The following is a 22045-nucleotide window of genomic DNA, read 5'->3' as shown; positions in this document are numbered from 1 at the left end:
CATTGATCATGCTTATATATCAGCCCTAGTGGCACCACTTTACCAAATGGTAACCTTTCTTCGTATGATACATACCTCTTTGAACACTTCATATTGTTTAGTATTTTTTGGCTTAGTTGTGCAAAGTTGGTTGGGGTTAGGGTTCCACATGGTGGGCCCTACCTCCCACCATGTGGACCTTCTCCTAGGGTTGGGGGAGGGCCCCACACATACACACACATATCTACATGGGCGAAAGCTAGTGCCCCATTCTATCATACTTACTGGCTTGCCTCAGTCTTCCTCAAAATTTCATACCCATCTCTCACCAAGATAAGGCTTTTAGCCGATTTTAGTCTTGCACGTGAATTCATGCCTACAACATGCCTCAACATTTGCTGGGACTGGATTCTATCCTGATGACTTGTTTGGTTAGGGTATGCTGGTGAGGAAGTTAATTTTTTTCAAAAAACTTGCATGGTTGTTGAAAATCCTTTGTGAGGTGTTCTAAGCGATGATAGTCGGCACATTGCTTTGAATTTTAGTGATTGTGATGGCATTGAGACTGTGACTTTCTTCCAAAATTATTATGTTGCCAAAGAGGGCATGAATATTGAGGCTTCTTGCCATTGTAAGGGCACGAGTTTCGTATCATAGTGACAAGCATTGTAGCCTTTTGTGAGCTTCTAGTGTGGTCGCAAACTATTTCCTCGTGATGGATCTTGGCTACAAGATTCTGTAGCTACAAGTCAGTTGTGGTGGCTTTTGCGTAGTGATAAAGGCTCTCCATGATGCAGGTAGGGAAGCTAGTAAGAGCATGCTTTGTAGCTCTTCAGGGATGGCAAGTCCTGAGATAAGTACTTCATCTAAAAGTATTTTCCATGTATCCAAAAACCTGGAGGATGACTGACCCTCTTGCATAGTAGTGTTTACCAATTTCTTGATCAAGGAAACTTGGTAGACAAGGTCGATGTGCTCATAGTTCTTCTCAAAGAACTTCCAAATGGCGCTAGCACTAGTTAGCTTCTTTACCATTTAAACTTGTTGACCTTAGCAATGGAGAATGAGCTCCATCTTGGCACTGTTGTGTCTGCTATGCCAAGCGTTGTAAGTGTCAACGATGCTTGACTCGAGGCCTCAAATACTAGCTTGAGCATAAACTAGCCGGAAGACTCGAGGTCTCAAATACCAGCTTAACACGTGGACTTCCACAACACAAGTCGCACTTAGGTGGAATAAGTTAGAGAGAACTATATCCTCATAGCCTAAAACATGACTAAAGCTACTACAATTAATAGACTATTTAGGAATTAAAGTCAGCAATTAAGTGGCGTAGTTTAGCTTAAGGTCCTAATACCTACTTAAAACCAACTAATAAACCAAACTCAAAGAGAAGAACAAGGTACTAGAAGTTTGAAAAAATTTAGCATCTAAATTGGCAATGTCACAACTTCATAAAAATTTAGCATCTAAATTGGCAATGTCACAATTTAGCATCTAAATTGGCAATGTCACAACTTCATAAAATTTATGCATTGTTAAAAACTCAAATGACAAGATGCAAACATGTAACTGTGGAAAGCATAGATAAAAGGAAGTAGTACACCTGATATAATGGAGAACATCCGTTGTAACATGTAAACATCCATTGTTTTTGTCCTTAAAGGCATCCTTATGTAGTCACAAACTGCGCAATAGTCACCACCAAAAATCCACCTTTCACAGCCACATCAGTGGGAAGAGGTACCATCCCTTATTGAACACAATTAAACAACATAAGGAACCCTAACCTAGTTATTTGCACTCCCCCTAGAGATTCAAGGGAATAGTATATTGTAGAGATTGGGGGGGAATCCTAAGGCTAAACCCCTATACTCATCATCGAGAAAAACAAATTCATCATCTATGAGACCATATGTGCCATCCGTGTAATCATGTAGATTGTCTTCATCACATTAGGGGCACCAATGTTTACTAAGAAGGTCGCTAGACGTCTAGAGTCATCTTGGTCAAAAGGGTAGGCTTGTGCAAGGGGAGAAACGCTCTCTACTAAGTATGAATCAGAAGTGGTCAAGAGACATATCAGCCATTCTAACTCGTCGAAATTTCTCTCACATGCTAGCATACCTACCAAATCCCATTCACAGGCAAGCATCGGAAAGACCATGTGAAACACTTGTGAAACGTAACGAGGGTACCTCTCACCCAAGGTAGGAGTGGATGACTCTAGCATACTAGCCATATTTGTACACACAAATAGATGATGGTTAGAGTGCAAATATTACAAGGGTCGTGTCAAAAGGTCGTGTCCTTGTGCATAATGTGTTTTTATGATTTTGTGTTATGTATAGAACTCCTAGGTTTCCAGATTTTTGTTTGGTGGCTCTTGCTCTTTTACTTGCTTATTTTTGTTTTTTGTGAGTATAAGACTTTATATATACATTCCCTAAGATTGGGAGATTGAGAGGTCAGGGAGGAAGGTTGAGAGGGAAGCAAGTGAATGATGGATGTCAGCAAACACTCCCCCCTTCCTTGGGTAGATCATACCTTTTAAAATGATGTCATCATCTTTTGAAACCAATTGTTCCAAGTTGTTATGGGTGAAGACTTTGACCAATAGTTCTCGACCGCCCCAAGAATTTCATCAGGTTGCAAGGGTGATAAGGTACTCTCTCATGATTTTATTTGCAACGTTGTTGTAGGTGGTGAACTTACAACAGGAGGTGCAAGTTCTTCCTTGTTTGTATGGATGTGTACAATGGTAGGTGGAAGTTGTGTCGAAGCTTCTATTTTCGTATAGAAACTACATGAAGAGCAAGAAGCTTCATTTGACTTCCCTGTTCCTGAGCTAGGTGGAACAAATCGTTCTTACTTCGGTACCCAAACTAGCTCTAGAGTGGGTGTGTAGCATTCCATGATTTTTTCCTTTCCTCGATCTTCAATTCTTTTTCGAGCTACAGGATTGGGCTCACATGGGCCAGGTGACAAGTAAGAGGACAATTTACGTTTTGGCATCCAGATTTGATCATTACTTTCATAGTAGCCTTGGGCTTCCAATAGTTTTTAGGAATCCAACGCAACGTTTCTTTACAATTCTTTGGGTGAGTGGGACGTCTCTTACCAGACTCCTGTTTTTTAGCACTAGCTATGGTCGCTAAAGAAGCTTTAGGGACCCACTTGTATGTTTTCTTTGCTATATTAGGATGGGTCTTGTGTGTCTCAAGCTTTATTTCAACTACAGCAGTTGAAGCTTTAAAGAGTTGGGCTATGGGGACATATAGTTCAAACACTTGGACATGCAATGTTTGGGGTTTTATTTCCTTGAGAGGCAATATCTCAGGGACTATGGCTTGAGTGCAGGTATAAGAGTTGGTTTCTGCGTTGTGACACCCCCAGTCCCCCAATCAATAGTGCATTTGGTGGCTATCATCCACGTGCATCCTAGGTTTATATTACCCTCCATAGCTCCAGTAGGCATGACCAAAAAGTCTTGAGCTACAACCCCATTGTCATAACTGAGAGAAGTATGCCAGATTTCAAAAACCGCAGTTTTTTTCTTGTTGACACCCTTGACTTGGATAATACTCTCAGATAGAGGTGGCTTCCCTAACTGACACCACACCCCATATGATAGCAGATTATACTTAGCACCTGTGTCTGACAAGGCGTTATATAGAACTTTCCCATATGTGCTATTTAGTTCAATAGGGTATTGTAGAGGTGTGTCAGAGTCCAACCAATCATCCTCTGTTTCAACATGGAATGCATGTGTAACTCCAAGGTTGGCCTCTCGTTGGCGTCTTATGCATTGTTGTTGCTTTTTAGCCTCAGCTTGAGCTTGTATCTTCTTCAATTCTGTTTGTGCCTTGGCTGCCTTTCTTTTATGGGTGGAACGTAGCTCCTCTTGGCTTAAAGGATCATAATATCTTTTAAATTTGCTCCCATTAAGGAATCCAATGGTTTCAACTCCATCAAGAGTCTCCACATGAATGGTACCTTGTGGGGTGATTTCACATAATTCCTATGGTCCTTTTCCCGCATATTTCAACTTTTTCTTTTCGTTACGCACACCATACATAAGGACTTTATCACCAACATTGATATCTTTGTTCTTTAGATGACGGTCAAAACATTTCTTCCTCCTATCTTTCTCCACAAGTGCGTTTTGCATAGCCAATTGCCTTTCTTCATCTAAACTCTCAAGGATATATAAGCGCTCAACTAAAGGGTTACCATCCCAACCTTCTTGTGAAGCTATGCGCAGATTAGGAATTACAAACTCCCATGGCATAACTGCTTCTTAGCCATATACCATTTTGAATGGTATACAATTAATAGCCACTTTGTAAGAAGTACGATAAGCCCATAGAGCTGATGTAAGCTTTAAATCCCAATATGTACGATGAGCTTCCACCATTTTAGTCAAGATAGAGGTCTTGTTGGTACTCTCAGCTTTGCCATTTGCTTGTGGATAATAAGGTGTGGACTTATGGTGAGCTATCATGAAGTTGGTAGTGAGTTCTTTTATCACTTCATTTATAAAATGAGTGCCATTGTCACTCACAATCTCAAAGGGACAACCAAATCTCGTAATAATGTTTTCAAAGAGAAACTTGGCAGTTGACCTTGCATTAGCCTGCGTGTCGCCCTAGCTTCCACCCACATTGTCACATAGTCAGTGGCAACAATAATATATTGAGATTGAGTGCTACGAACTGCCGGACTACTTGGACCTACAAAGTCCAAACCCCATTTTTCAAATGGTTGAGTCACATTAACAAGGTGTAAGGGCATCTTATCCTTTTGTTGTGTGATCTTGTAACGTTGGCATTCATCACATCCTTTGCAAAAAGTGATGCATCCTTGAATAAGGTAGGCCACCAATAGCCTGATTGCAACACCTTTCTAGCTGTTAGTTCCCCTGAGAAATGTCCTCCGACTATACCCATGTGGACTTCTTGTAGTATATATAAATACTCATCCTCACGGGCACAACGTCTAAGAATATCATCCTTCCCTAGCCTGTAGTTTCCTGCAATGAGAGAATAAGGTTCATATTCTTTTACATGAGCTATGTCCTTACGAAGCTCTTTGGGTGGAAAACCATTAACTAGAAAGTTCACAATCTTCTCACTCCATTCAGGCATGGTCTCGACTAGAAATAAAAAAGTATCGGTCAATTCATCATCGATTCCAGTAGGGGCTTCACCATTAGGTAGGCGAGACAAATGATCCGCCATGACATGTCTTTTACCACGTCACACCATAACGGTAAAATCAAACTCAAGGAGAATTAACAACCATCGTGTAATTCTTGTCGTGGAACAATGTTTATTTACTATATACAACAAGGCTTGATGATCCACATAGAAAACAAACTTGTTGGCAAGAAGGTAGTAATGGAATTTCTTTACTACATAATTCATAGCTAAACCTTCTCGCTCTGTAGTAGTGTAGTTTCTCTCGGCATCATCCACCTCTAATTTTGTCTTGTGTTCCCCTACAAAAGAAGGTAAATTCCTTAATGTCCCAGGTTTAGTCTCTACAGATACTTCCATCTTTTCATCCGCGTACAATGACTGCATATCTCCTAGATAAATCTCATGGTCCATGTTGATTCCAGGATTGGTCCCGACTGCAAAGTGGCACTACCATCTTTTTGGTTTCAAATTGTCTCCCACAAGGATTGTGGACATGGCTCGTCCACTTTGGGAATTGGCTGCTTCTCTTACGTCTTGGCCTCATCCGTTGTGTTTGCAACCACCCTTGTATCCAATGGTGCTTCTTTCCTAGTTTAGTCGGTTCACCCATTTTGTTTCCATTTTGCACGCTTTCATCCTCCTTTTCAAGTATAGGCACTACTTGTTTCAAAATGTTCAATATTTTTGGCTGCATAAGAGCGGATGTCTCTATGAGCCATCTGCACGATATGTGAGCCATCTTTGTTCTAATGTTTGGTTGTTTTTTAGTCTCGCCTCATAGGCTTGTATCATAGCATCTAAATGCTCATTCAATTTTTTCCACTAAGATTGAACCACACAATACGGTTTTTTAAATGTCCGCTCCCTTGACTTTTCCTTTTTATCTTGCTCCTACTTAAATTGTTCTCTCGTTTCGTGTAGTTTTCTCTCTAAGGGTGTTTTTCTCCTTAGCCTTTTTGCTTTCAATTTATCCTTTTTTGCTTTTCACAATTTTCTTTGAGTCCTTACCGATAAATTTTCAAACTCAGTTTTTTCAAGAGGGTTTGGCTTGTCTACTTCCAACATGTTTTTTCCTGCTTCTTGAGCTTGATCTCTAGTCACTACTTGGAAAGAAACTATCAGCTCTGACTCAGATCGGCTAAAAAAAGGCAAGATCCTAATGACATTCATAGTCACTTTCCTCTTGTTTTTTGGTCTTTGCATAGTGTTTGATCATGTGTTCTTTTCCACAACCCTCACAAAACCTAAATATTTTTGTTCTCTTGTCCTTGTGTGGACAAACTCGTGCCCAGTGGTTACCTCCACATTCATAGCATGGACCTTCCGATTGAGTAGCTAGTGGTACACCCATCGATTGTCCTGTCCTAGGAGGGTATCCTCTAGGTTTATAATTTTGGTTTGCTATGAACATGAGAGTATTTTTGTCCATTGTATATTGATTTGTCATTGGTTGAGCACATATAAAGGTTCTATAGCCTCATCTAAGATTACCCAAAAAGGATAGTCCTCAGTGGTATATACTACTCCTTCATACTCTCTCCATGAGTTTCCGTTGTGGTTCTTCATGATAAGCGGTTGGTGGCAACATTTGATGAATCATCAATGGTTCTATCGCTACATGTATCAAACAATGGCTCTATTTTCTTGAGGTAAAGGTGGTTGTTGGCCCAACATAGGTTGTGGCTTGTCTCCCCCTGTGCTGCATTGTTAGGTCCTATCTAGTACCTCGGTGGTGGTGGCAACGATTGCACCACTGGAGGTCCATATGGACTTTCCATTACATAATTACTATTGTAAAAACACTCATTCATGTCGTGGTTGGTATATTTTGCTTGATTACACACCAATTCAACGTTCTTGGTACATTTGTTGCCTATGGCGGATGTTGTCGCAGATTAGGATTTTATCGATAAGCTTGGTTCATCCTTCGGATCACTTCCTCCACCACTTGATCAACATTTTATGATTGAAGTAGGAGCACTTCATTTTGTCGATGACTCACTGATGGTCAAAGAGGCACTACTAGTGGTTGTGTCTATGTCCTCCAATACCTCTCCGTAAGTCTTATGATCGTCAACGCTTCTCTAGTGACTTGCTCAAATTTGATGCACTCCTTTAAGTATAATTTCTTCTTGAGAGTTTTGTTTCTCATGCCCTCTATGAAGAGAACTTATAATTGTTCGTCTTGCGATAACCCTTGCACATGACATCGCTCGATATATTGCTTGAAGCAAAGCAAATCTTCAATAATTTTCTCATTTTCCTTTTCTTAAAGGCATACATTTTAAAAACCATATTGTGCTTGATTCCTCTTTTGGAGAATTCCTTTGCAAACTCATGCAGGAGTTGATCAATATTTTAGACATCTCTACTATTCAATGGCTGAAACCAAGTCAATGATGTTACTTTGAGTGACTCTCAGTACAAATCAAGTGCATCATTCAATAAGGATCGACAAATGTGCATAGGTATCACCCACCATAATCTACAAATCATGTCATGCAAGCAGTGCTTCCACACTATAATGGTACTCCTTTAGAAAGGCATGGTCTACAATAAGATTTTTGCAAACATGCATACACAATGAATATGTTTACACTTATGATTGCTTTATGAGTGGGTAAGAATTTTGAAGAAGCATATATAGTAGACATTAATCAAATAAATGAGAATATTGATTAGGGCAAAATTGCCCCAAATGGTTCGTTAATAAATTTTTGGTCAACTTACATGTTGAAAACAATCAAGAATGCTTATTCACAGTCACAAAGTAAACATCTAAAGTCATGGAAGTTACATATAGCTTATAATTTATATCAAGAAGCACTTACATGCCCTTGCCATACCATGGGAATAGTGTGTCTTTAATGTGCTTATGATCAGTGGGGCACTTTTTTGTATTACATCATATATTGTTTGTAAATGTACAGCTTCTTGACCTTGAATGTGGAATTAGAGTGACACGAATGCACACACACAACTTGAATAAGAGGGAAAATCTCAAGGACACCACAAGAAGTAATATTTTTGAGAGTGCAAAGTATATAGATAAACTAGTGTGTGACCCGTGCGTTGATGCGGCCAAAGAAACCTCCCCTCGATTCTCATAGGGCTATCTTCTCTTTGAAGTAGAACACTATTAATACTCTCTTCCTACATGTATAGTCTATTGCATTTCTAAAGGAATGCATGACACAATCTCTTTACAGATTCTAACAACCATAAATATATGTAAGATGCTGCAAAGCATTCTTGGGACTTTCTTATAAACATTATTTTTCATGAGGTGCTAGCCCTTGCTCAACAAAATTAGAAGCGTTCTACCTTTATTGGAGAGAGAGAGAGAGAGAGAGAGAGAGAGAGAGAGAGAGTCCTCTTTTTGGTCTATCTTGGTCAAACAATGCTACCAAGCTTGATTTTACAAATCAGATAAGTTAGCAAGGTGTGAAGAGATGAAAGCTAAGTGAAGTCAATGTAATCATAAACTTTGTTTGAAAATGGAGTGGGTCCTAGAATCGGTTTCAACAATGGGAACACAATTGGATTCAATGTATCTGCTCCACTCTCTTGCTCGCTTCTTTCCTTGCATGTTTCTTGTGAGCAAGAGTGCACATCATAACCTCCTATATAGTAGGAGTGAAATTTTCTCGTTGGTTTACTTAGGGTTGATAAGTCAGCAAGCTACTTTGTGTAATCATAAAACTTTTTATGTCTAACAATGGACTTGTGAAAATATTAGGTCGCATAATTTCCAATGTACTAGGAGAGCTTCAAGTTTCAAAGAGATTAGTTGGCTTTCTTTAATATCAAGAATGTGATTGACCCTTCCATCTATGCTGCTTTGTAGCTGCATCACTTGCTTGCATCTCTATCTATGTTTTGTGCACAAGCATGGTAATCGTGTACAACATTGCCTAATAACAACAATGTATAAGTAGCTTAGCATGATAAGGTGCACACTATTTGGCTTGCTAAAGAAAGGTCTTAGTGACCTAGCTTAGGCGAACTTTGATGCAACCTGCTCACATGGACAACAACGGTTTAGGGAAAACTTTTTGAGGCTCCAAGTTCAATTCATGTGCCGCATGCATTAACAACAGGGGGAATTGTGAGATGGCGATGGGGAATGCCGACCTATGCGATCACCATGGAGAAGGCATGTCAGAGACTCTTCTGCGTGAGAGAGGGATGTGCCGATAGGTCTCTGCTATAGGCGGTAGATGCAAGTCTATGCATTTTTTATCTACTTCTTTGTTCTAAAATGTTTCCTTTGTGTATATTGACCTTTTCTTTGCATGGTTATTGCTTATAAATGCACATGTGCTACAAATCCATCCAATGCTTTATTAATGGCTTTGAATTTCATGCTGCATTTTCTTGCAAGTGTTTAAGTATGTGTCAAACCAATATAAGGCCTTCAAGGTTCCATGGATTCTTTGGGCTGCAAATGCACATGTGCTAGTCATTTAATGGCTTTGATTTTTACGGCACATTTTCTTGCAAGTGTTGCTCGTGCGGTTCTTGCAATGATTTGTGAACCAAAAGATTCCCATGCGTGTTTGCTTTGGGGGTGTACTTTCAACTGGCTTGATGGCAGTCAACTATGGGAGCTTTTGTGGCGGCTCGATCTCTGTAGCATGAGTAGGTGCACTCCCTATTTTTGCTACCTTTTCCCTTCGTGGACATAATATGCACTGGTTATGTGGGGTCGGTTCCATGGTTCATGGTAGTATGCACCTCCCTTGACCTATTTCCAAATTGCATCATATGTGCATGTGATCAAGTTTCATGAATGTGGAATGTGAGATGAGTAGTTTGTTGCCATGTAGGCTCAAAAGTTGCGGTGTGTCTCTCTATAGGTCTGTGTGTTACAATTTCTCGATGTGCATTGTCTCCATGCAGCACCATTGATTAGTTGAATGCTCATCAAAGTGGTTGATTAATTTCTATCGCAAATGTTGTTCCGTCAGCATGTTATGGCTACAAAATTGATGTTGGTGAGCTCCTGTTCTTATTTTTTAAAATTACATTCATAATGTGGGTAGCACTAGGATCTTTGATTTGACTGTGGGCTATGAGTTGAAATGTTGATCTGTTGGGCTTCATTGTTGTGCAAGCTCGAGGACGTCGATGGGACGTGTGGACATACGTCGGCTGTGTAGCTCTAGGCTCTCACCCGCTTCTCTCTCTTTAAGCTTATAGAGATTTACCGTAGGTAAAAGTATTTAAAATGGCATGTGTTTCTGTATTAGGCCTTTTCTAATTATTTGTGGGCTAAAATATTTGCAGCTTTGTTTGGTTATCTATGTCACCATCTCATTGTGAGTTCTTCAACTAGCACATGCTTCAATTACCATGGTTGATATGTACAGATTAGCAAGGTTTGCTTAATTAAATGTGTGTTGTCTGGTTGTCTTCTCGATCTATGGTGGTGCAAGGAGTATGAGAGTGATTGTTCTTTTTTTCCTGCTCGAGGATCTGGCTATAGTGTGCTTGTTATTCCCTCTCTAGATATCTCATAAACCATCTCCCTCTTGCGCAACTTCTCAAGGTTTCTCTAATGTTCCGTAAGTAGGAGGCTATTGTGGTATACTTTTCTATATTGCATGGAAATTAGTGAGGTTTGATAATAGGAGTAATGGTCATGTAGCGTGGAAAATTTCTTTGATTAAGATTTCATTTTCTAGCAGACCTCTAAAGAAAGAGAGAGACAAGGGGAGGACAGAGCTTGAGAGATTTTCCTTGGTTTTCATTTTGTGTTATTTGAATAGTCTCACACATTGTCAAGGCTTCTCATCAAAATTCAGCTTTTATTTATTCTTCTCATCAAGATTCACCTTTTTCTCACATGTGTAACTAAGTTTGTGTGACCTTTTTGTACAACTTGGAATTGAGGAGCCTACCATGTACCATTATAGATATCCTCTCTGAAGGTTTAGTTAACAATCAAAAAAGATTTGATATAGTAGCTTAGCTTTGAGACCTTTCTAAAATTGAGAGGAGGGAGGATGGCGGTCTATATAAGTCTCTATATAAGTGTTTTTGCTTGTGCGATACGTAGTTCAAGAGTGTCCTTCTCCCTTATTCATCCCAAGCTTCCTATGAATGTGTCAAGTATTAGTTGTATGAGCCTATTTATCCTTTGGCTAAAGAGTGTCCTTTTCGCTTGGCTTCTTTTGAATGTATCAAGTATTTCTTATTTATTATTCTCTCTTAACATGGCTACCTCTGCCTCCTCACCAAATCTACTCAATGAACATGATGATGACAATGATTGCAACAAAGAACCTATGTGCGATGAATCTAATGATGTCCGCTTGATGGAGTATTGACGATGGTAATACCATAGCTTGATAGTTTATAGAATATGTTGAGTGTGTGCTTAGCAATAATTCCATTTTGTTTTCTATTCCTTAGAATTGAACAAAATAGTGCATTGCGACACAGCTACGTCATTCTTGGAATTGGACAGTGGTCTCATTTCAAATTACATGTCTCCTCTCCATGCAAGAGGCGCTTTGAGCCTACCCAGGCTTGATGTTTCTTCTGCTCTTGGCATTGGACCCAAATCTCTCAAATGTGTGGCCCAAAGTAGTACAGCTGCACGTACGCTCTTCAAAACATACGACGAATAAAAAAAACTAAGTAAGGTTTGCTACTTAGGAGTTTTGCTTTTGTTGTGGAAGCTAAACCTTGTCTGGAGGATCCATCGACTGTAGTTATAAAAAACGTGAGTGCAAAAGAGGTTATCAAAGTGCGTGAGCCTACGATAGTATTATTGTTGAGTTTCATCATGAGACAATATGGGACTTACAAACAAATCCCAAAGGTTGCTAAGTATATGCGCCACCTTAAGGTAGATCTAGTTGATGCACTCAACATTGATACCATCACTTGTGCTATTAGTGACCAATTTATTGACAAGATTAGTATAGGAGACTTGTGCACATTGAGAATGTTACTGTGAGAAATAAGTCTAAGTTAGATGGTTACACATCTCCTTATATACTATTTTTTAATGCTTCCATGGTTGTAGAGAAGACAAAGATTTTTGAAATTAAGCTTAGTTTCTACCTAGAGAATAAAGTGGCGTTAGTTTTTGAATGCGACACGGTCCCTACACGCACAAGGTACTCGTATGCACTTTGGAAATGTAGCTTTTGTAGTTGTGCAAGGGCATGTTAGCATGTTGCAAATAGACCTTCAGCTGAGGATCTTGCCATTGTAAGCCTACCTTATCTTTAACCTCCCATAGATTTGTGGTTTTCTAATATTTTTCCTTTATTATCATTGTATCTTAGCTTTGCAAAGATGATTACTACACTATCTTGCATACTCTTGAGACCGATATGCATGCTATGTTTGCTGCGTGCAACATAGGATCTTTCGCAGGTCGAAGCAATACACTCTTGATCTTGGATATTACTATACTAGCACGGTGAGTAGTCCTCGTCTCAAGCAACGTTTGGAGGAAGCATATAAGGCCCACATTCCGGATGTTGGTCACAATCAAGAAGTAAGTACTGCTCTGAATTTCCCTGTTTTATCATAATAGCTCAAGAAAGCTCTACCTTGTCAAGTCTCAAAAGCAACAACAATTGTTTTGGTGCCCAAGCTTGAAGGAAAGACTTTTACCGAAAAGGCTTCCCCAATTGATGTTTCCCTGGTGGGTGACGTAGTTGACAAAGTGTTGCATCTTGACAAAAAAATTGTTGATGTATTTGCTTCTGATGTGTTGGATGCACGTGAGATGCTAGCCTCACTTGTTCGCACTGGTCAATTCACTATCAACAAGTTAGGTCTTGTCATGTCTTTTGTAGAAGGAACAAAGTAGCACTCCTCCTCTACAAAATTCAAGCTCCATCACCTCCACACAAAAAGGCCTTTTTTATATTACATTAGTTGTTTTCTTTCATCCATTGCTCATCTTCTAAATTTCCATCACCATCATACTCTCTCTCTCTCTCCCCCACGTGTTTTGTTTTTCCCTCTCCCTCCTTCCCTATAGAAAAAACAAAAATTATATGTACATGGGTTCCTCAAGCAACCAAGATGCATCTTTTGAATCACTCATTCAAAATGATATTGATATTTATTTTCTAGCCAATCACCCATACAATAATGACATTTTCCTTGTGTTCAATACAATAATGAAGTCACGCTCATCATTGCAAAAAATAAAGAGCATCATAGATGTAGTGAGGACATTGTTGGAGCGAACAACAATGTTGACACCTTTTTTGGCATGTTCTATTTCCAACAATTTCCAACAACAAACGTGATTCCTTCATTTTGATCCAAACAATGAATAGCTATACATCATCTATTGGTATTACGATTGATATTATCCATGTATTCTCTGTTAGATTCAATATTGTATGCAAGGTTCATATTCATAATGTGCCAATAACTTCACCCAAAAGGACAATATTCAATGGTGGGGCCAATTCAATGACATTGCAAGGGGCATAGATCAACACTTGGGAGATCTAGAACCAATGAAATGCATAAGAACTATGTATGCACTTCCTACAGACATAAAAGGAAAGACCGTGGTGCCTTTCTCACTCAATTGGATTTCATAGGATTTAACCCCCCCTTGGATGCAATGGTCAAGTTAAATCATATAGAAAGTTACCTTGTTAGTATCAGGCTACCTTTTGCCAAAATTAGGGAGCTTACATACGATGGCCAATTTGGATTATGAGGCAGCATTGTTGACGTTTTGGCGAGCTTGGGAAAAACACAACATATACTGCCAAGGATCATCCATGATGAAGCCTCAGTACAAGTGGGTATTAATCACAGTCTCCAGTACAACCATTGCTACCTTTCGGAGTTGTTTGCTCATTTCTTACAATGAAAGACACTAGTCAACTATTGTAAACATCTTTATATAAAAGCAAAAAAGTTACTCTAATAAAGAGTGGCTGAGTCATTTTCATAGTCTGTAGTACCCTCTACCTAATGATTTCATCGAGGACAATCAACCGCCAGAAGAAGATGATCTAGCCACAGATGTCTTGTTGTATGGAATGGAGTGATCATAGGAAGCAGTAGATCATGGCAACAAAGTTTTCCTCATAGCTCCTTGTGAGGGAAATAGTCCTTTGAGTATTTTTGAAGATGAATATTGTGAAGAGCCTAGTTTTCCTACTATTTTCTTCAGTGAGGTTTGTAAATACCACACACTTACTAAGCATAGGTATCAACATGTGGCTTAATAAGAACTTATGCATAGTGATAGAAGATTTCTCCTAAATATAGAGAATCTTTTCTTCAAAACAATGAAGGTGATGACTAAAAAAATCCTAGGGTCCATTTGGATCCGTATGAGCAAATGCAAACTGAATCACAATAAAACTTTGGTTGCACAAGTTGTTGGAGATACTAGCATTGAGAGATCTTATCTTCTCAGCTTGGATCGTGACTTTGAGGCATTGCAAACATCCCCTAACCATAAAGGGAAACTTTTAAAAAAAAGCCTTCACTATAATTAGACAACTTGGCCCCCCAACATTTTTCGTTTCATTTTCTATGTCTGAGAAACATTAGAAACCTTTCATTGTAGGACTTGCTAAGATCAACCCAATTGTGCCTACAGGTTCGCAAATAGAAGCATCATATATACAAGAGTTGGTCTAAGGTGACCTTGTAACACCAACCTGCTTTTACCTAAACTGTTTTAATGGAATGAAGAATTTACTAGCCAAGGATACAACTATATTAGGAAAACTCAAAGATTACTTTTTTGTAACCGAGATCCAAAGTCAAGGTAGCCAACATGATCATGGGCTACTATGGATAGAAAATGCTTCTATTCACGGAAAAGATCCCAATGAAGGTATTGTGTGTTTCATTGATAAGTACATAACGACTGATTCCACACTTCTTTCTATAGATGTGCAAGAAATTCAGACACACAAACATCGGAAGGCTTGCTTCAAAAGACGTAAAGGATGTCGGTTTGAATTTCCTCGCTACCCAATTCCTTTAACTATGATTTTGGAGCCTTGTCACTTTCAACAAATCAACATCCAATACAATAAAAAGAAACACAAACAAATTAAAGATAACTTGTTGCTACTAGATTATAAAGAGATTATTACATTCGAACATCGGCTTTTGTCTATGGACCTTCACTTTGGAGAGTACATCAAAGCTATAGCATCCACAATCTCATGTCCCACACTTCTATTGAAAAGAAATATCAAAGATATTTACACAAATAATTTTAATCCAACCATTTCAAAGCTTTGAGATGCAAACTTGGATATACAATACATTTTAAATGCACATAGAGTAGCTACCTATTGGAGATAATTATTATAGGGAGCAATGTCTTCTATTTCTACTATCAATAAATATTGAAGATCAACATCTAACAAATGGACTCGCATTGAAAGATGTATACAATCAAAATAAACCTATCATTAATGAAAATGATTCTAAATACAACAAGGACACAACACTACAAGACACCTTTAAGGACAACTCATCAGGCATAAGTTCGACTTCAACATCTGCAACACTATGTAATAGTTGCTCTCATATTCATTTTGACATATTTGCAACTTAATGGCTAGAATGTCTAATATTTGATGAAAAAAGTGTATATTTCCCACAGAACCAATCACACATTTTCATAACTGGAGGAGCAGGAATAGTTTAGTCTTTCATCCTTCTTTTGATTGTCCAAGGGCTACGATGTTTCAATAACCATATATCACATTCTAGCCCAACAACAACAAAAGCTTTGCTAATGGCATACATGGTAAAAGATGTTTTCAACATCGGCGGAACCACTATCCATTTGGCCCTCCACCTACCGCTAATCACATCATTTAGCACTTTGCTCTCACCTGAGAAGCTAATTGTAGCACGTTTGCTTTATCGAGACCTCCAATTGGTCATTTTTTATGAAGTCTTCTTGATTGGAAGCAATGTCTTCACTATGGCAGACTCTCATCTATGCGCAATAAAAAATAGGTATGACCAACCAAGTTTGGTTGTGTTAATGTCATCATATGTGGTGATCTTTGCCAAGCTAGATCAGTAGGTGATTCTTCAATCTTTTCTAGAAAATCTCAATTGCTTGAAGCTATCTCACTCTCTTTCTGGCATGACCACATAAGGTGTTATGAGTTAACAATCACCATAAGGAAAAATAATAAGACATTCATCGACATACTCAACAAGATACGCACTTCAAAACACACCCATGATGACATTTTATTTCTCAATACAAATTACATGCGTGCAGTTTCTCATCCAACCATGATATTCCACCTTTATTATGCAAACAAAGATAAAGGTCTGCACAACAGACATATGTTCAACATTATTGTAGGGAGACCAATATATGCACAAGACACAAGGGCCAAAATTTGCAACAAAACTGTTCAAATACCAATAGATCCAAAGTTGACAACAGGTCTTCACAAAAACCTTCACTAAAAGCCAAAACTAATTGTGAAAATTTGTGCTAGAAATATTGACATTCTAGATGGCCTAATTAATGGGGCCAATGGTATATTCAAAGTATTGATGGGTAGCTCCACAAAACAGACCATTTTGGTTCACTTTCAAACTACTAAAGTAGGCCAAAAAGCTAGATATGAAAACCAACAACTATAAAATACATCAATACATAAGCAACAGACACCAATCCAAAAAATAACATGTGAATTTCAATTAGGGAAGAACTTCTTGAGCACTGTTACTAGAAAACAATTCCCAATTTAGCCTGTAGAGCTGCTAGGACCATACACCATGTGCAAGGCTTGACACTAAACACCTTGGCTTTTGATTCATCCAAAATTTGAACACATGGTCTGGTGTACATTTCCCTCTCTCGCATAAGGGATCCCAGTCATCTTTACCTCCTTATAGAATTAACTTTTGCCCATATTAAAGTAGACCAATCAATTTTACATGAGCTGATCCACCTAAAAACATAGGACATTGGCAACCTTTGCAACTTAGCCTCCACTTTCTACCCGACGACTTGATAATACAATCTCTTAACATTGTATCTCTTAAGAAACACTACAACATAACTTAATGGCTTCACACATTCTTTGTCTCCAAGAAACAAAACTACAACATGCCGATACCATAGTGCTACATGGTTATAATCACATTTGAACATCCGGCCCCATAGGAGCGTCCCTCTTCATGCCAAAAGAAAACATACATATGCAACACCACATCATCATTTCCACAAACGAGATAGAAAGCATTACATCACTCTTCAATACAACACATGGTTCACCGATCACTCTAATAATGTTGTATTGTAGACCCTCCAATTTGTTTTCTTGCTCGTGCAAACATTGAGCATGTTACTCACACCTCACCACCAACACACTCCTATCATTATCCTAAGTGATTTCAACATTGATGCTAGCCCCCAAAACCATGAATACATTGCTATTTTTAAGTTGATCTCCACATGCAACATGTAGCAGATAACTCATAGCACCACAATCTACCATTCCACTTTGGACCACATTAGGACTACAAATTCCTTGCCTAACATTGCAACAGGGACTAACTTCATATTTTGGTTGGACCATTCCACTATTTACTTACTGCTTCCACTACCCTAAACCTGCATGCAACGGCTTCCACTCATTGCGTTTCTCAGCCGCATACAATTCCCACCACCTTCCCATACGCTCTACCGGATTACCTTCATTAGAAGGACCTCATGATCTCTCACGTTGTTTTTCATTAAACTTTCACGCCATTTGCATCTTAAAATGTGATAGATATGAAAGCAAATTAAAGTCGCTCAATTGTTTATTTTTGCAGGAGTTTGCCCATTATAATAAAAGTGAAGGACATGGTGCAAAATTGAAGCTATGACCTGAAATCATGTATGTCATTGATCTCTCTCTTTGTCTCTCCCCAAATTAAGAAATCATGTTCCTCTTTGAAATAGCACACCAATATATAATCATTTACATGCTTGAGCCTATTACCTTATGCACAATTTTATACCATACCACAATCTAAGAGAGCATGTTCCTCTTTGAAATATCACACTATATTTAATCATTTACATGCTTGAACCTATTCCCTTATGCACAATCTATACCATATCACTTTGAGGTTATTGTGATTGTTTCTACAATACTAAAAATCCCACCCCTTCTCCCTCCTTGAGAAAGTTGTAAGCATGTAAGCACTTGTACGTGTTCAAGAATCCAAACTCATCGACTACATTTTTTAGGTCGCATGTGTATTTATTCTTCTTCCTCCTCCTCCTCCTCCTCCTCCTCCTCCTCCTCTCTCTCTCTCTCTCTCTCTCTCTCTCTCTCTCTCTTTTTCCTCTCTCCCCTTCTCAAAACTCATTCGATAGTATTTGTCACTCAATTATTTATTTTTGTGACATTAAATGTTGGAATTGATGATTCTATGGATGCAAGGAGATGGAGTGGTTTCTATGCCTAAGATGCCAGTTAGAGAAGCTCTAGCTATAGAAGAAGAGCAATCAATTCTTGATAGGGTGGAAGATGCACAAGCAAACTCAGGTATGGTTGATCAAACTCCATTGGTGTGTGCTAGAGATCAGAGAGTGCAGCTTGTAGATGAGATTAAAGTAGAGGAAATCCTACATCTTGGGATAGAGGAAGAAGTGTAAATAGATGATAGTAGTTCTATGGACATCGATACAACTTGGGAAATCAAATTTTCTCCCTCAAGGTATGAGGAGTTTGATCTTTTGCATGGGGATAAAGAGATGAAAGATGTGTTGGAGGCGTAGGAGAAATCAAGAAGAGCTTCACTAATTACAAAGGATTAGCACTAGCCTTCTAAGCATGGGTACTAAGCTCAAGGTTAGTTCATCAATAGAGTGAGCTGTGAAGAAAGATTACTCAAGAATGAATCCTCTCTTCATAAAAGAGCTTCTTATAAAGGCATGGACTGGAAGCCTTTCTACTATGGGATTAAGTTGAGCCCAAGACCTTATACAATGTGAATAGGAAATATTATCCACATCCATAGCACATCCCTATCTTGGTGCATAATCCGTGTAGCATGTGTTAACCACTACTGGCAATAGAAAAGGTTCGCCATCGTAGGGGCATCTACATTTTGTCCTTGAGCGTAGGTCAAAACAACGCGTATGATCCTCTGCGAATTCAAATTCTTCTTTCCCTAGAATTAAGTGTCCAATTTAAGTTGAGAATACTTTTAGTAGGTTAGAAATTAAGATTAATAACATTACCTCTCCCGGTTGAAATCATAGTCGTCCTCGACTATGGGGTAGGGAAAATAAAGTCATAGCCAGTCATGTTGCTTTGGGTAGAGGACCCCTTTTTACCCATTGACATTCTTCCACACTGGTGACTAACTCCACTTGGTGCTTGGAAGGCTTAGCTTCTACAAGGATGTCTTTCTTAGCTCTAATCAGCTTTCATAGTATATTGGCAAGGTCTACTAGATGCTTAAGAGACTAAGCTATTGCAAGCTTGATTTATGGTATGCATACTCTTAAAACTTACGAACATTTAAAAGAAATCTTAGAGTCAAAACAAGACAAAATTATTTTAAAAAATAAACTTGTTCATACATGATCCTTACCTTTGACATGAGTCATTGTAAGTATTTACAAGGTTTACGTTATCTTTTAGTTGGATGTATTGCATCCACCTTGCATCTTCAAAAGGATAATTCTTAAATTTGACAAGTTATCATCGATAGTTTTACCACTTTGTAAAACCTTGTCTTCATGTTGTAGGATGCTCTCTGGCTGCAAAATCTCTTCTTGACCCAAACTCAGGTGGTTCGTCAATCAGTGGTTCTTTGGGTTGGCGCACCCTTATATGGTTTCAAGAGGCTCACATGTGAATGAGCCAGGTACTTGGTAACCTTAACTTGTAAGTTGTCTCATTGATAGGCTTAAGAATTTGAAATGGACCATAATCTCTTTTTGCTAGCTTAGAATAAAAATTTATGGTGACCCGTTGGGCATCCTTGTGTTCCCTTTTCCATAGTGTGGCTTGCGTACTTTTGGAAACTTGACCAATACCCAATCATTTTCTTTGAAGGTCAAGGCTCATCTATTCTTATCAGAAGCAACCTTTTGCTTTTGTTGCATGATGGATATAGATTCTTTGATCTTTGAAAAGATTCCTTAAGCTCTTTACTATACTCATAAGCAACAAATATGTTCCCAAGTGTCTTGATTATCAATGGGAGCTTGGATCTTCCTTCAATTATCCAAAGGGCGCCTTTCCTACAGAAGTATGGACAATGTTATTGTACGCATACTCTACTAAGGGTAAATACTTTTTTCACTGATCTCTTTGATCTACTTTTGTAACATCGCCTTTACATAGATCATTGATATTTGAATTTGCTATCTCACTTTGGCCATCCGTTTGTGGGTGATAGGCCAAGGAGAAATTCAACGTAGTACCTAAATTCTCAAAGAGACCCTTCCAAAAATTTCTAGTCATTCTTGGCAGATATTATGGAATTTGGTAAGCCATGGTACTTAAAGACATGAGAGATAAAGAGGGTTGCCATATGGTGTGCTTTGATAGTCTTTTTTATCAATATGAAATGCATTTGCTTGCTAAATCAGTCTGTTATTGTCCATATTCCTGTATTCCCATGTATGGACTTGGGTAATCCAAAGATGAAATCCATGGATATACTTTTCCATGGGGAATCAGGTATAGGCAATGATTGAAGCAAGCCAGGCTACTTCCCTCTATCATACTTTGTCTTTTGACATACAATGCATTTGGCAACATGGTTCGGTATTTTTGCCTTCATTGTTGGCCAATAAAATTACATCTCTACTCCCTTGAGAGTAACTTGAATCCCTCTATGTCCCGCATAAGGTGGAACATGAAATTTGTACATAACCTTTTCAAGTAAATTATGTGTAACACATAATCTATTGCCATAGAGAAGATAAACATCTTGTACATTGTATGGTTTCTCTTTCTTCGCTAGTGCAATAGTTGACATTATATCTTTGAAGTTTGGATCCATAGCGTACTCATCTATCATAGAAGATAGATCATTGTGAGTAGCTTTTAATACATTATTCACTTTTGGCCTTCGTGAAAGTGTATCATCCACTTGGTTATGCTTACAAGCTATCTGAGCAATGTGAAAGTTAAACTATGAGAGAGTAATTGCCCACCTCATTTGCTTATCACTTAATTTAGTTTGCATCAAAAATTATTTAAGACTTTGATGATCATTGTGCAAAATAAATGGAGTGCCTATGAGATAAGGCTTCCAAGAATTTATGACATGTAAGATAGCTAAAGCTATTTTTCATATATGCCTAGATACTTTTCTTGGCCATCCAATCTCCTACTTTCGTATGCTATGGCATGCCCTTCTTGAAGCAAAACAACTACAAGGCATTGTCCACACGCATCACATTGGACCTCAAAAGGTTTTGAAAGGTCTAGCAATAATTAGCACGGGTTGAGAAATAAGCTTTTCCTTTAAATTTTAAAAAGCTTCATTCTCTTTTGCAATCTATATAAATTTACCATTCTTTTTAGTCAAACCATACAATGAGCCTGCTATGAATGAGAATTTTTCTATGAAGAGTCTATAATATGCACACATTCCTATTAAACTTGTAGATTCATTAGTATAAGCCATTCTTTTATTACCTCCAACTTTGCAAGGTCCATTCGGATCCCTTCTTGAGAGATAATATGACCTAAATATTGATAATGACTTCTGTCAAAGGTAAGGATCAAGTATGAATAAGTATATTTTATAAAGAATTTTGTCTTGCTTTGACTCTAAGATTTCTTTTTGATGTTCATAAGTTTTAAGTGTATGCATGCCATAAATCAAGCTTGAAGCAGATTAGTCTC

Source organism: Adiantum capillus-veneris, chromosome 4, assembly GCF_014529385.1.
Source record: "Adiantum capillus-veneris isolate H3 chromosome 4, ASM1452938v2, whole genome shotgun sequence".
In the NCBI taxonomy this organism is placed as follows: domain Eukaryota; kingdom Viridiplantae; phylum Streptophyta; class Polypodiopsida; order Polypodiales; family Pteridaceae; genus Adiantum; species Adiantum capillus-veneris.
The sequence above is the reverse complement of the archived record's forward strand: the minus strand, read 5'-3'. Positions refer to the sequence as shown.